The following is a 12,549-nucleotide window of genomic DNA, read 5'->3' on the forward strand; positions in this document are numbered from 1 at the left end:
CAGGCTCCAGGGTGGGGCCAGAAATGCAGAGTTCAGGGTGCAGGAGGGGGCACTGGGCTGGGGCAGGGAGTTGGGGTGCAGGCCGGAGTAAGGGCTCTGGATGGGGGTATGGACTCTGGGAGGGGGCTGGGGATGATGGGTTTGGGGTGCAGGAGGGGGCTCCAGGTTGGGGGTAGGACTGAGGGATTCGGAGTGCAGGAAGGGGTTGCAGGTTGAGGCGGGGTGAGGGTTTCAAGAGGGGGTGAGGTCTTTGGGGTGGGGCTGGAGATGAGGGGTTCAGGGTGTGGGAGGGGCCTCTAGGCTGGGTCAGAGGGTTGGGGTTCAGTGGGGGTGAGTGCTCTGGGCTGGGCGTGGGGATGAGGGTTTGGGGTACAGGAGGGGGCTCCAGGCTGCGGCCAAGGGATTCAGAATGTGGGAGGGGGCTGCAGATTGAGGCAGGGGGTTGGCGTTCAGGTGGGGGTGAGGGCTGCAGGGTGGGGGTGGGGATGAGGGATTCAGGGTGTGGGAGGGGGCTCTGAGCTGGGGCAGGGGGTTGGGGTGCAGGAGGGGGTACAGACTCTTGCCTGAGTGTGTGGGCTCTGGGATGGGGTCAAGGATTAGGGGATAGAGGTGAAGGAGGGGGCTTGGGGTTCAGGTGCAGGCTTACCTTGGGTGGCTCCCAGTCAGCAGCACAGTGTGGAGGGTAAGGCAGCCTGTCCTGGCACTGCACTGCATGTGCCCTGGAAGCAGCCGGTAGCTCCGGGTTCTATGCAGGGGGCGGCATGAGGCTCCATGTGCCACTCTCACCCACAGCTCCCATTGGCCACAGAGGCAGTGCTTGGTGCAGGGGCAGGACACGGATCCCTGCCCTCCTGCTTAGGAGCCGGACCTGCTGGCCGCTTCCAGGGCGCAGCGTGGTGTCAAAACAGACAGGAACTAGCCTGCCTTAGCTCTGCAGGACTGTCAATGGGACTTTTAACGGCCCCTTCAGCCGCCATAACCCAGTCCCTTCCATTCCATGACCCAATTCTGGGTCGCGATCCATGGATTGAAAACCACTGCTCCTAGGGTGTAGTCCCATTGCCTGGTGAGAGGAGTGGAGGCTTCCCTCCCCTCATCCTAGTTCCTTTGTAGTTGAGGAGTGGGGAAGGGCTGGGATATGGTGCTCTGCAGTCCTTATCCAGCCTGAGATTAGTTGACGTGGGGATCCTGATTTGTCCAAAGGACCAATGGAGGAGCTGAACAAGTAGGCATTCTGTATCAGCTGCTAAATTACCTCTCCTCTTTGTTCTTTGTTTTTACAGCCATAGTTTGATGCTAAAATTCCGGGAATGCCAAGGGGCTTCTGCCTCTCATATTCCTGCCCCCACCACACAATGCAACATTGAGTGTCCCCCTTTCCCTTCCACCCCACAACATCCCCTCATCATCCAGGAGAGATCTGGTGTTTCTAAAGTCCATGCTAATGTCCACAGTGCAACATTTGCAGAAGTCCAGTGTGGATGTTGAGCTTTGTAAGGTTCATCTGATATCCTATTTAGGTTGCAGATGCGTGGGGGCTTGGTATACCTCCTAGGACTTATGCAGCCTGGATCTCCTCTCATCTGAGCTCTTAGCACTCACAAGAAGTAAGGGCAGAAGGTGAATTTATCTTGAAAATTTTGAAAGAGCAGCTGGATAGTCTATAGCTTTGATTACTTATAGGAATCAACACTTTGGGTTGCGGTCCAATACTGGGAACCTGCACTGGACAGCTACCGGCTAAGTAGTTAAGGTGATTTAAGCCTTTTTTGGCAGTTTAAATTTCATAGCATTATGGCCTATTTTAATTATTGTCCGGTATCTTGCTCTGTGTGTGTGGGTTAATTTATGATGACCATCCACTCACAATTTATGGTCCCCTATCCTCATCCTCCTGCCGCCCCCCACCTAAAATGGTTTCACTTGGCTCTGGAGAAAAGAAACACCAATAGTTCACGTCTAATCCCATTTACTTTAACCAATATTAGAAAATCAACAATAACACATGTTGAATTGCAGACGTGCAAGCACGCATTATATGCTGGAACCCTTCTCCTTCATGCCTTAGGCTCTTTCTAACCTACAATTCCTTTGAAGGATAACAATGACGTGTACCTTTATTCTGCATATTTCAAAAAAATTAAAATTTAGTAAAGCAGCTAAGTGAAGCAATGTGATTATGTAGTGATAGAGGCTCAAGGGACCCTTTTTTCCCCTGTTAAAATAATTTGCATTTTCCTTCCTGTAACCTGTAAATAAAATTGAATAGTAATAATGATGGAATCATGCACTCTCTATTGGGGTTTCTAAAGAAAGAGTAGTGACAGAGGTCTGAATTGCCTGTGTCTCCGTACCCAACTGTACCGCCCCATACATAATAAAGTGACAGATTCCCTTCAGACCTGTGTTTCTACTCTTTCTAGCACATATCTACCTACACATTCCCAGCTACAGCATAGAAATAGAACCAATGAATTGGGCCCCTGAAGGTATCACTGCTTTGTGCCAATTAAGTGTTGAAAAGCAGTCAAAGTGGGTCCAAGATCTGAGCCCTTGTGTTTCAGAAGAGGAGTCATTAAACGTCAATGATTTCCTTTTGTGTTGCCAATGCAGGTGCCCCAGCTTCAGTCTATGTGATGTAACACTTGGTCCCTGTCTATATGAGAGACTTTTACATCAGTGTAATTAGATCAGTGAAGTTACAACAGTGCAAATTCCTAATGTAGATGACCTGCAGAGATGTAAAGTGAAGTTTATGCATTCATGAGTCTTACTCTGGTAACTTATTGAATTAAGTTGCATTAGTGTGACTTTTAAGTCAGCTGTATATTTTGTGCAGCACGTCTATGTTAGGGGTTTACTCTAGTGTTGGCGAAAATGTATCTAATGCTGACAGGGCCTTGGCTTTAGGGCATGTATAGCAACTTTCTGAACAAAAGCTGTGACTTTGACAGATTGAAAATACAACTATTTGCACATTACAAGTACTGCTGGTGCTTTTGCTGTATTATTGAAAGAACAACATGCCTATTGCAAATGGAAACAGAGTAAGAAAGAATATTCTTAGCCTGTATCTACTCATTCTTCTCCCAACAAAGAACTCAACCACACCAAAAGTCTAAGTCCTCCCTGACAGCTAAGAAGTTGGAACAGGTATAGAGTATATAACATGAAAATTATAACATGATCCAAAGTCTGTAAGTTAAAACTAGACAAATTCAGATGGGAAATAAGGTGTAAATCATTAATTAGCCATTGGAACAATTTACCAGTGGTCATGGTGGATTCTCCTTTACTGACAATTTTTAAATCAAGATTGGATATTTTTTTCTAAAACATATCCTCTAGGAATTATACAGGAGGTCAGAACAGGTAATCACAATGGTCTCTGCACCTTGAAATCTATGACTCAATATCACTCACTAATATTGTCAGACAACATTGGCTTGGGGGTGGGGGTGGGGATTACTGACATAGCAAATTTTTTTAAAAAAAATCCACCCCTCAGGACCCAATTAGAACCCAATTACACATTTTTACTTTTAGGATAACCTAGGAAGCCAATGTTTATGTTGGGATAAATACAGTGCTGACCCTACCTATGGGAATGCCAGAGGTATTTCCTCCTATCCCTGTATTACTTCTGGTACCTCAGTAGTTTCATATCTGTCTCTCTTTTGCTGTAGTACTAAACTTTGTCAAATTCCATGTAAAACAGTCTTCCAGAACTGTTGATATTGTCAGAGAATCTGAAATTCTTAGAGTTGCTGGGAGAAAAAAGTTGGTGAACTAGGGCCTAATCCAAAGTCCTCTGAAGTCAATGGGAATTCTCCAAAGCTCAGTCAGGACCATATTGAAAGCAGTGGCTCTGGCAGAGTGAATCATGAGCCCTAGTTTTAGGCCAATGACTATTTTAAATATTAATATCCTATGATACATGAATGACAGAAACTATTGCTACACTCCACTGAAACTGGGGATTCAATTGTCACAGTAGGTTTTTCTAGCATAGGTAGTTCGTGAAATATCTGACCAAAGAATCACATAATTATGACCACACACCTTGACTACAAACTGATTTTAGTGGCTGCCCTCTCTAGAACTGTTATAAGTAGAACAGGTGCCATATAGCTATACATTCTGAAAGCTTGTAGTCCCAATTAGAGCTCTGCAGGAACCAGAATTTCCATTCTGTGAAAAGTTACAAGATTTGAACACTTGTTTTTATTCTGATTCAGAATGCAGGCCAAAAACGTCCTATTTTTTTCTGCATACCAGACTGGGATGGACAGACTGGAGAAATTGGAATGTCCCACTCCATTGCTGGCTTTTTAAAAATACATTAATGAAAAATATTCAAAACAAAAAATCAAAATGGTTGGATAGTCAAAATATTTCAACTTCATCAAAATGCTTTTTTCCTTTTAAAAACGAAATTTCAATATCTACACATTCCTGCTGAAAGTTTTGATTTTGACAAAACAGAATTTTACAACAAAAAAATATTCCATCAGAAAATGTTTGACCAGACATAATCCAAATTTTGAAATGGGAAAAATATTAAAGTTTCAGGGTCTTATCAAAAGCTCGTTCAGACCATAGGTCATCAGAATATTGCATTTTTGATTTCTAGAATCAAAATGACCAAGGTAGTAATCAGAAGGACCTGATTTTAACATGTGGGTGTCATCTAGTTATTAGAATACTTGTTCAATAGAGTCATACATCTAATTTAATGTTATGTTTTATCCCTTGGCTGTGATTGTCTCCCCAACATAGAATCATAGAATATCAGGGTTGGAAGGGACCTCAGGAGGAGGAGAAGGAGATTCCACCACTTCCCTAGGTAACGCATTCCAGTGTTTCACCACCCTCCTAGTGAAAAAGTTTTTCCTAATATCCAACATAAATCTCCCCCACTGCAACTTGAGACCATTAGTCCATGTTCTGTCATCTGCTACCACTGAGAACAGTCTAGATACATCCTCTTTGGAACCCCCTTTCAGGTAGTTGAAAGCAGCTATCAAATCCCCCCTCATTCTTCTCTTCCGTAGACTAAACATCCCCAGTTCCCTCAGCCTCTCCTCATAAGTCATGTGTCCCAGTCCCCTAATCATTTTTGTTGCCCTCCGCTGGACTCTTTCCAATTTTTCCACATCCTTCTTGTCGTGTGGGGCCCAAAACTGGACACAGTACTCCAGATGAGGCCTCACCAATGTCGAATAGAGGGGAACGATCAAGTCCCTCGGTCAGCTGGCAATGCCCCTACGTATATATCCCAAAATGCCATTGGTCTTCTTGGCAACAAGGGCACACTGTTGACTCATATCCAGCTTCTCGTCCACAGTAACCCCTAGGTCCTTTTCTGAAGAACTGCTGCCAACCATTCGGTCCCTCGTTTGTAGCGGTGCATGGGATTCTTCCATCCTAAGTGCAGGACTCTGCACTTGTCCTTGTTGAACCTCATCAGATTTCTTTTGGCCCAATCCTCCAATTTTTCTAGGTCCCTCTGTATCCTATCCCTACCCTCCAGCGTATTTACCTCTCCTCCCAGTTTAGTGTCATCTGCAAACTTGCTGAGGGTGCAATCCACACCATCCTCCAGATCATTTATGAAGATATTGAACAAAACCGGCCCCAGGACCGACCCTTGGGACACTCCACTTGATATCGGCTGCCAACTAGACATGGAGCCATTGATCACTACCCGTTGAGCCCGACAATCTAGCCAACTTTCTATCTACCTTATAGTCCATTCATCCAGCCCATACTTCTTTAACTTGCTGGCAAGAATACTGTGGGAGACAGTGTCAAAAGCTTTGCTAAAGTCAAGATAAGTCTAGCAGACTGTTAGCAATTCCTGCTTCTACATTCAAAAGGAGCTAAATGGGCTAAATAAAGTAAAATGGAGAAAATATATAACTAAAAAAAAAGAAAAGATGATGAAGATGTTGAAATGAGATTTTTCTCTGTTTGAGTTCATTGGCCATGGTAGCTGCCAATGAATGGGGAAAGAGGATGTGCTTGTGATGTTAGTATCAGTATGGAACCCAATCATCCTCTCAAACTTTGCTGGGTGAGGAACCAGCCAAGAGACTCAAAACTTTTCAGATTGTGCACAGATAATTAACACTTAATAAAGATAAACATTAAAATATCATTAAATAAGTTATATATCACCTACAACTTATTGACTATGGTTTCACAACTTGTTCATAAACACTTTTCGGCGGGGAGGGGGACAATACAAATGGTTCAGGACCAGTAAACTATAAAAGAACTGATCCTAGAAACAATGATCAGATAGGAACATTTACGGAACCTGACTCCTGTGTTAACCACCCTCCTGTTCCTCACCACATCACTTCTCACCAGCTTCATTCACCTGCACTGAGCCACCACAAACCTGCCATTTATCTGCATATAGCACCATCCACCACAATCATGACTTAAGGTGAGTGTATATGCATCATGGGGGAGGGGGAGTGTCAAAGAAAAAAAGAGAGAGTAATTGTACATAAGGGTCCAGCAAGCCCAAAGGGGGCAGAGAGAAGTGGGAAAGAGGTGGTAGATACAGCTGGACATTGTTTACACTATAGTGACACCCCTGCAAAATTTCAAGCCCTTGTCCCAAAGCACAAGTGCACCAGATCTTCTCAATAAATTTGTAGTATAATTAAAAACAAACAAACCACGGGCAAACTAAATTATTGTCCTTGTTCACAGAAATCACCAAACCATTACAACTAAAAACTTTCCAAAATATCAGTCTCAGGCAGATACCTGGCATGGCAGATTTCAGACCAAACAGCTTGTCAAAATTACAAACAACTGAAAAGAGCACCTTATAATGGAAAGCACTGGGCAGCTTTACCTATAGGCATCACTACCTTCACAGCTTTATATATTCAAGGAGATTTGAAGCAAAGATTGTAACTATTTATAAACAAAGTGTATTAATATTGTTCTCTCTTATCTTAGATTTATTATTTATTAGTTATTATAATGTTAATAAGTGAGGATACGTTGGCTTCTTATCTTTCTTTCCCCTATGTAAATGTACGATCAAAACTGTTATTGCAACTATTTAGAGCAAAATTATTACTTGTTCGATGTAGCCATACAGGAGAGTTACTGGGACAGAAGACTTTCACCTTATTATCTTGTTTAGTCTTCCAAAATCAACATGTGGAGTGGACACCCAACTCTGTAGAGCCACTAGTCCGCCCTTATTTTGGTGGGGTTTTGGTGGAGATAGTCAGAGAAGAAGGAGATCCTCAATTCTTCTTCCCCTCCCAGTCCAGCAGCCAATGTTTCTTTACCACTAGAGAAGGGGAAATAATCAGCTACCAATGTCTTTCTAACAAGGGTGTCAGGCTGGCTAGAGTGTCTCAGGAGCATGGGTACCAACCTCAGGACAGACTGTTAAGAAGCAGGGCACAAACCCCAAATTGGTTGTGAGTTCTACACTTAGATATCACCAACCAAGTGTCAACTCCTCAAGCACTAGAACAGCCTAACCATGGACTCAGACAGTCCTCTTAGATACTCCACTCTTTCTTGCCTACCAGGTAAGTCTGCCTTTGTAATAGATGGTACCTTAAATAAAAACTCGCAACAATATTCAGGTTACACTCACTCCCACGGGACTAGTCATTTACTCCTATTCAATTGTACCTCAGACTCCACATCAAAGATGCTTGTAACTAAGAAAAAGAAATAAGAGTTATTTCCAAGGTTAAAGCAAGTGAACACACACAAAATGATTTACAGTGGTAGATTTCAAAAGTTGATATAGAGCTTGTATATTACAGCAGCTTCTAAGTTCTCTAGGGCTAACTCAGGCTAAGCAGCTGGAGATCCCTTGCTTATGCTTAGAAATCTTGTCCTCCCAAAGTCTAAACAGCACAAAGACCTAGTGGTCTTTCTTTCTTCTGGTCAAAGATTTCTATTCCCTTCCCCCAGAGTTCAAGCTGATGGGATGAGTCCTCAGAATCATAGGACTGGAAGGGACCTCGAGAGGTAATCTAATCCAGTCCTCTGCACTCAAGATAGGATCAAGTATTATCTACACCATCACTGACTGACATGCACATCTCTTCCTGGGTTGCGGGGGAGGATGCAAACTAGCTCATTGAACAGCTACTTGGACCTATTCATCCTAGGAGAAAGAAAATGGATTACACTAGAATGTATTTGGCCCCATTTACCCAACATTTTATACCATATTTGTTTGAAAGAAGAAATATCAATAAACCCAGTCCCTAACATCAAGCAGATATTAGTTGGCTTTTATAAATGGCATTAAGTTTGTTGCTACTAATAGTGCTCTTAGTAGGAATCTTTTGGATGGGTTCCTGATATTTATGGATTCCTTGATAAATTAACTTGTTGCTAATTTTAAGAATCCCAATGGTGTAAATTCATTCTGCTCTAATAATAATTTGATCCCATTGTCATTTGTGCAGTTCCATAGCGTATGAAATAAAGACCCAGGTCCTGATTCTGGGTCTTCTCACTTTTATTAGTTTTACACCAATGTAACATCATTGCTTTTTGGAATTACATGTGATTTACACTAATGTAAGATCAAAATTAAGCCCGAACAATATGTACAATACTAGCCAGCAGAGTGCAATCTGGTAGACTCAAATGTGTGCTTTGGTTAAATGAGGTTATTATTTAAGGTCAATGATTAATTTTGGATATTCACAATTATGGGTCTGAGTAAAAATTGACCTTTTTGCTTTTAAATATTTTTGGATAAAAATATACCATATCTGTAGACATTATAATTATAAATGGAGTTGAACTCAGCCCTGGCAGGGACATAGGTGTCCCTCCAAAAGCGGTGAAATTTAAATTCCTGTGCATGCCCCTGGAAGGGAATATCCATACTTGCAAACTTTCTACTGTAGGCAAGTCTTATATACAACTTAAGAAGGGAGTCTGATAACCAAATCAGCTGGAGCACTACAGTGTATCAGTCAGGATTTGTTGGCAGGCCAACAGCAAGAAGATATGGCTGCTGAGGTTGACAGTATGTTCCAAACGGAGGTGCTTTCTGCTCTGTCTTGGAGCTTCTGGAAGGGACAGAAAAATGGATGTTGCCCTCCTTCAGCTATCTTGTCCTTCACAGGCAACATGGGTCTAGTTCTGGACACATGTCCAGCATCACACTATAGACATTCTCTCTCTCTCTCTCTCTCACACACACACACACACAATCCCACCTGAGACATTTTAATATAAAACAATTGTGAAGTTTAGATTTGTAGACAGCTTATTCCAATTAAATTCTGTGGATTTCAGAAGGCCATATCTCTTTTGTAAAAAGAACCATAGATGTGACCCTGTTTGACCATTAATCACTTATTTTTGTATTTCTCTAAATAGCATAGCATTATTATTTATGATGGACAGTTGACTAGTGGTGGCAAGGTCTTTTTAAATCAGTAAGCCCATATGAATCATCTTGTAAGACTATTCCTTTGCGCAACCTTTGACCCTGAAAGTGGGCTTTGAGAAAGATCTAGCTTTTTGAACTGGCAAGGATTTGATCCAAGCAAACATTCATGTCCATTAATAATAATTAATAGTGCAGCAAAAAGTTACCTCTGCTTTACACATAGTTTACCTAACAACTTAGTTACTGGTTAAGTACAAGAATGGATACCGATGTATTTTTAACAATGTTATTAACTGATAACAGTATTACAATAGTAATTGGAAAAAAAACTATTGAATGACAGGTATGCCCTTTAGAAAACAAAAACAGACCCATTGTACAGTCAGACATACCATATTATCCCAGTGTTCATTAGACTACAGAAGAATCATTCTAATGACTGGGAGCATTCTTGCTTCCAGTTTCTGACTGATCATTTTTATGATGAAAAATCTAGCATGTTTGCAGTGGAGAGCAATCTATTCTTATTAGCCTGTAATCAAGTTTTTCTTCATATATATAGATCTAGATCTAGATATAGATACATATAAAGCCTGTCTGTGCAGGATATTATTACAGTTAGTACATGGAGGAAATAATCACTTAGTGCAAATGGAAACACTCTAACAATGCTGTACAGAAGTCATTATGGAGATTTTCATAGCTTCATTTTCTGAAAGGTATCTGTTCCCTCAGATTCAAACTGTATATTGCATAGCACACAGTGATGAAGTTAAGGAAGCTATATTTGCCTCTTCCTCATAAACAGAAAAAGCAGCAAGCTAATTTGCATTAATGAACACCTCCCACCCTTGAACACTATCTCAAAATCAGAGCTGAACTTGAAGGAAATTTGAGATTTAATTAATTTTTTGGCATTTAGTAAACTTTACCCTGCATCATTTTCCACGTATTCACCCTTTGTTTTTCAAGTGTGGGACACTCAACTGGAAACTGAGATGGAAGACCTGAAATATGACCTCTTATAAGATGAAATTTACATACCCTAGTTCAAACTACATGTGCTATGAATAATCTCTAATATTAGCTTAAGGTTCACTTTTCCTTCAAATATTTTCCGTCAACAAATTCATTTGCTAGAATATTCTTATTTATTTTTATTACAGTAGCACCTAGGTCCAGCCATAGCCAAAACAAGGCTTCATAGTACTAATCACTGTATAAACACATAGGAAACAGTGTCTCCAATCTGAAAAGCATACAATTCTAAGTAGTCAACATCGACAATTATTCCTGCTTTATAAATTGGGGATTCAGGTACATAGGGCTTGATCCAGCTCCCATTAAAGTCAATGGGAGCCACTCTACTTTCCTTAATTTGAGCTGGATGGGGCCCAGAAAGATTAAGCAATTTATTTAAGGTTTCATTAGAAGTCTGTGGCATATCTGGGAAACGAGCCCAAATTGCCACTATGCCATTCCAGTGCCACAGCCACATGACTGTTCTTTGCCTCGATAGCTCTAAATTAGAATATTATACTATAACACAGTCTAGAACTATACAATTCTCAGAAAACAAAAAGAGGCAAGAAAACAGCTAGACATTTTATTCAAGAGAATATGGAAATTGTACTGAAGTATTTGACCAACTCAATTTCAAATCTCTTTGGCTCTCCTATGGCAAGATTTTTTTATTTGTTTTTGTTAAAATGGTTCTTGCTACGTACAGTCAGTTGGAGATAATAAATGCCCATGTGGAGCGCCATCACTCAACATCCAGTCTACATTTGTAGAAAAGTCACTGAACATGGTGCCTGAGATTTATAAAAATAAGTGCCTAAAGTTAGAAGCTAACTTCAGAGTTAGGCATCTAACTACTCAGCCTGATTCATCAAAATCTACTGCTCTCCTAACCATTCCTTAGGGCAGCAGAGGTAACTGGCAATGAATCCCAGAACTTCTGTTTAAATGCATTGCTATGTTGTGTCTTTGTCTTCTGTAATAATATATACGGTCTGATATAGACTCTAACACAGCTACAAGTTGTATCTTATATACAGTATTGTATTTTCAAAGTAGCTACACGTTCACCAGCCCCCCACTAGAGATAAGTTAGGCAATTTATTTAGGTGGCAAAATGTGGATTTAGGAGTCATTTTGAAAGTGTTGGCTAATGTTTCACATCATGCCATTAGTGTTTTAACTCTACTAATGTTCATAGAATCATAGAATCATAGAATATCAGGGTTGGAAGGGACCCCAGAAGGTCATCTAGTCCAACCCCCTGCTCAAAGCAGGACCAAGTCCCAGTTAAATCATCCCAGCCAGGGCTTTGTCAAGCCTGACCTTAAAAACCTGTAAGGAAGGAGATTCTACCACCTCCCTAGGTAACGCATTCCAGTGTTTCACCACCCTCTTAGTGAAAAAGTTTTTCCTAATATCCAATCTAAACCTCCCCCATTGCAACTTGAGACCATTACTCCTCGTTCTGTCATCTGCTACCATTGAGAACAGTCTAGAGCCATCCTCTTTGGAACCCCCTTTCAGGTAGTTGAAAGCAGCTATCAAATCCCCCCTCATTCTTCTCTTCTGCAGACTAAACAATCCCAGCTCCCTCAGCCTCTCCTCATAAGTCATGTGCTCTAGACCCCTAATCATTTTTGTTGCCCTTCGCTGGACTCTTTCCAATTTATCCACATCCTTCTTGTAGTGTGGGGCCCAAAACTGGACACAGTACTCCAGATGAGGCCTCACCAGTGTCGAATAGAGGGGAACGATCACGTCCCTCGATCTGCTCGCTATGCCCCTACTTATACATCCCAAAATGCCATTGGCCTTCTTGGCAACAAGGGCACACTGCTGACTCATATCCAGCTTCTCGTCCACTGTCACCCCTAGGTCCTTTTCCGCAGAACTGCTGCCTAGCCATTCGGTCCCTAGTCTGTAGCGGTGCATTGGATTCTTCCATCCTAAGTGCAGGACCCTGCACTTATCCTTATTGAACCTCATCAGATTTCTTTTGGCCCAATCCTCCAATTTGTCTAGGTCCTTCTGTATCCTATCCCTCCCCTCCAGCGTATCTACCACTCCTCCCAGTTTAGTATCATCCGCAAATTTGCTGAGAGTGCAATCCACACCAT

The sequence above is a fragment of the Chelonia mydas genome, chromosome 4, assembly GCF_015237465.2.
Source record: "Chelonia mydas isolate rCheMyd1 chromosome 4, rCheMyd1.pri.v2, whole genome shotgun sequence".
Taxonomy (NCBI): Eukaryota; Metazoa; Chordata; order Testudines; family Cheloniidae; genus Chelonia; species Chelonia mydas.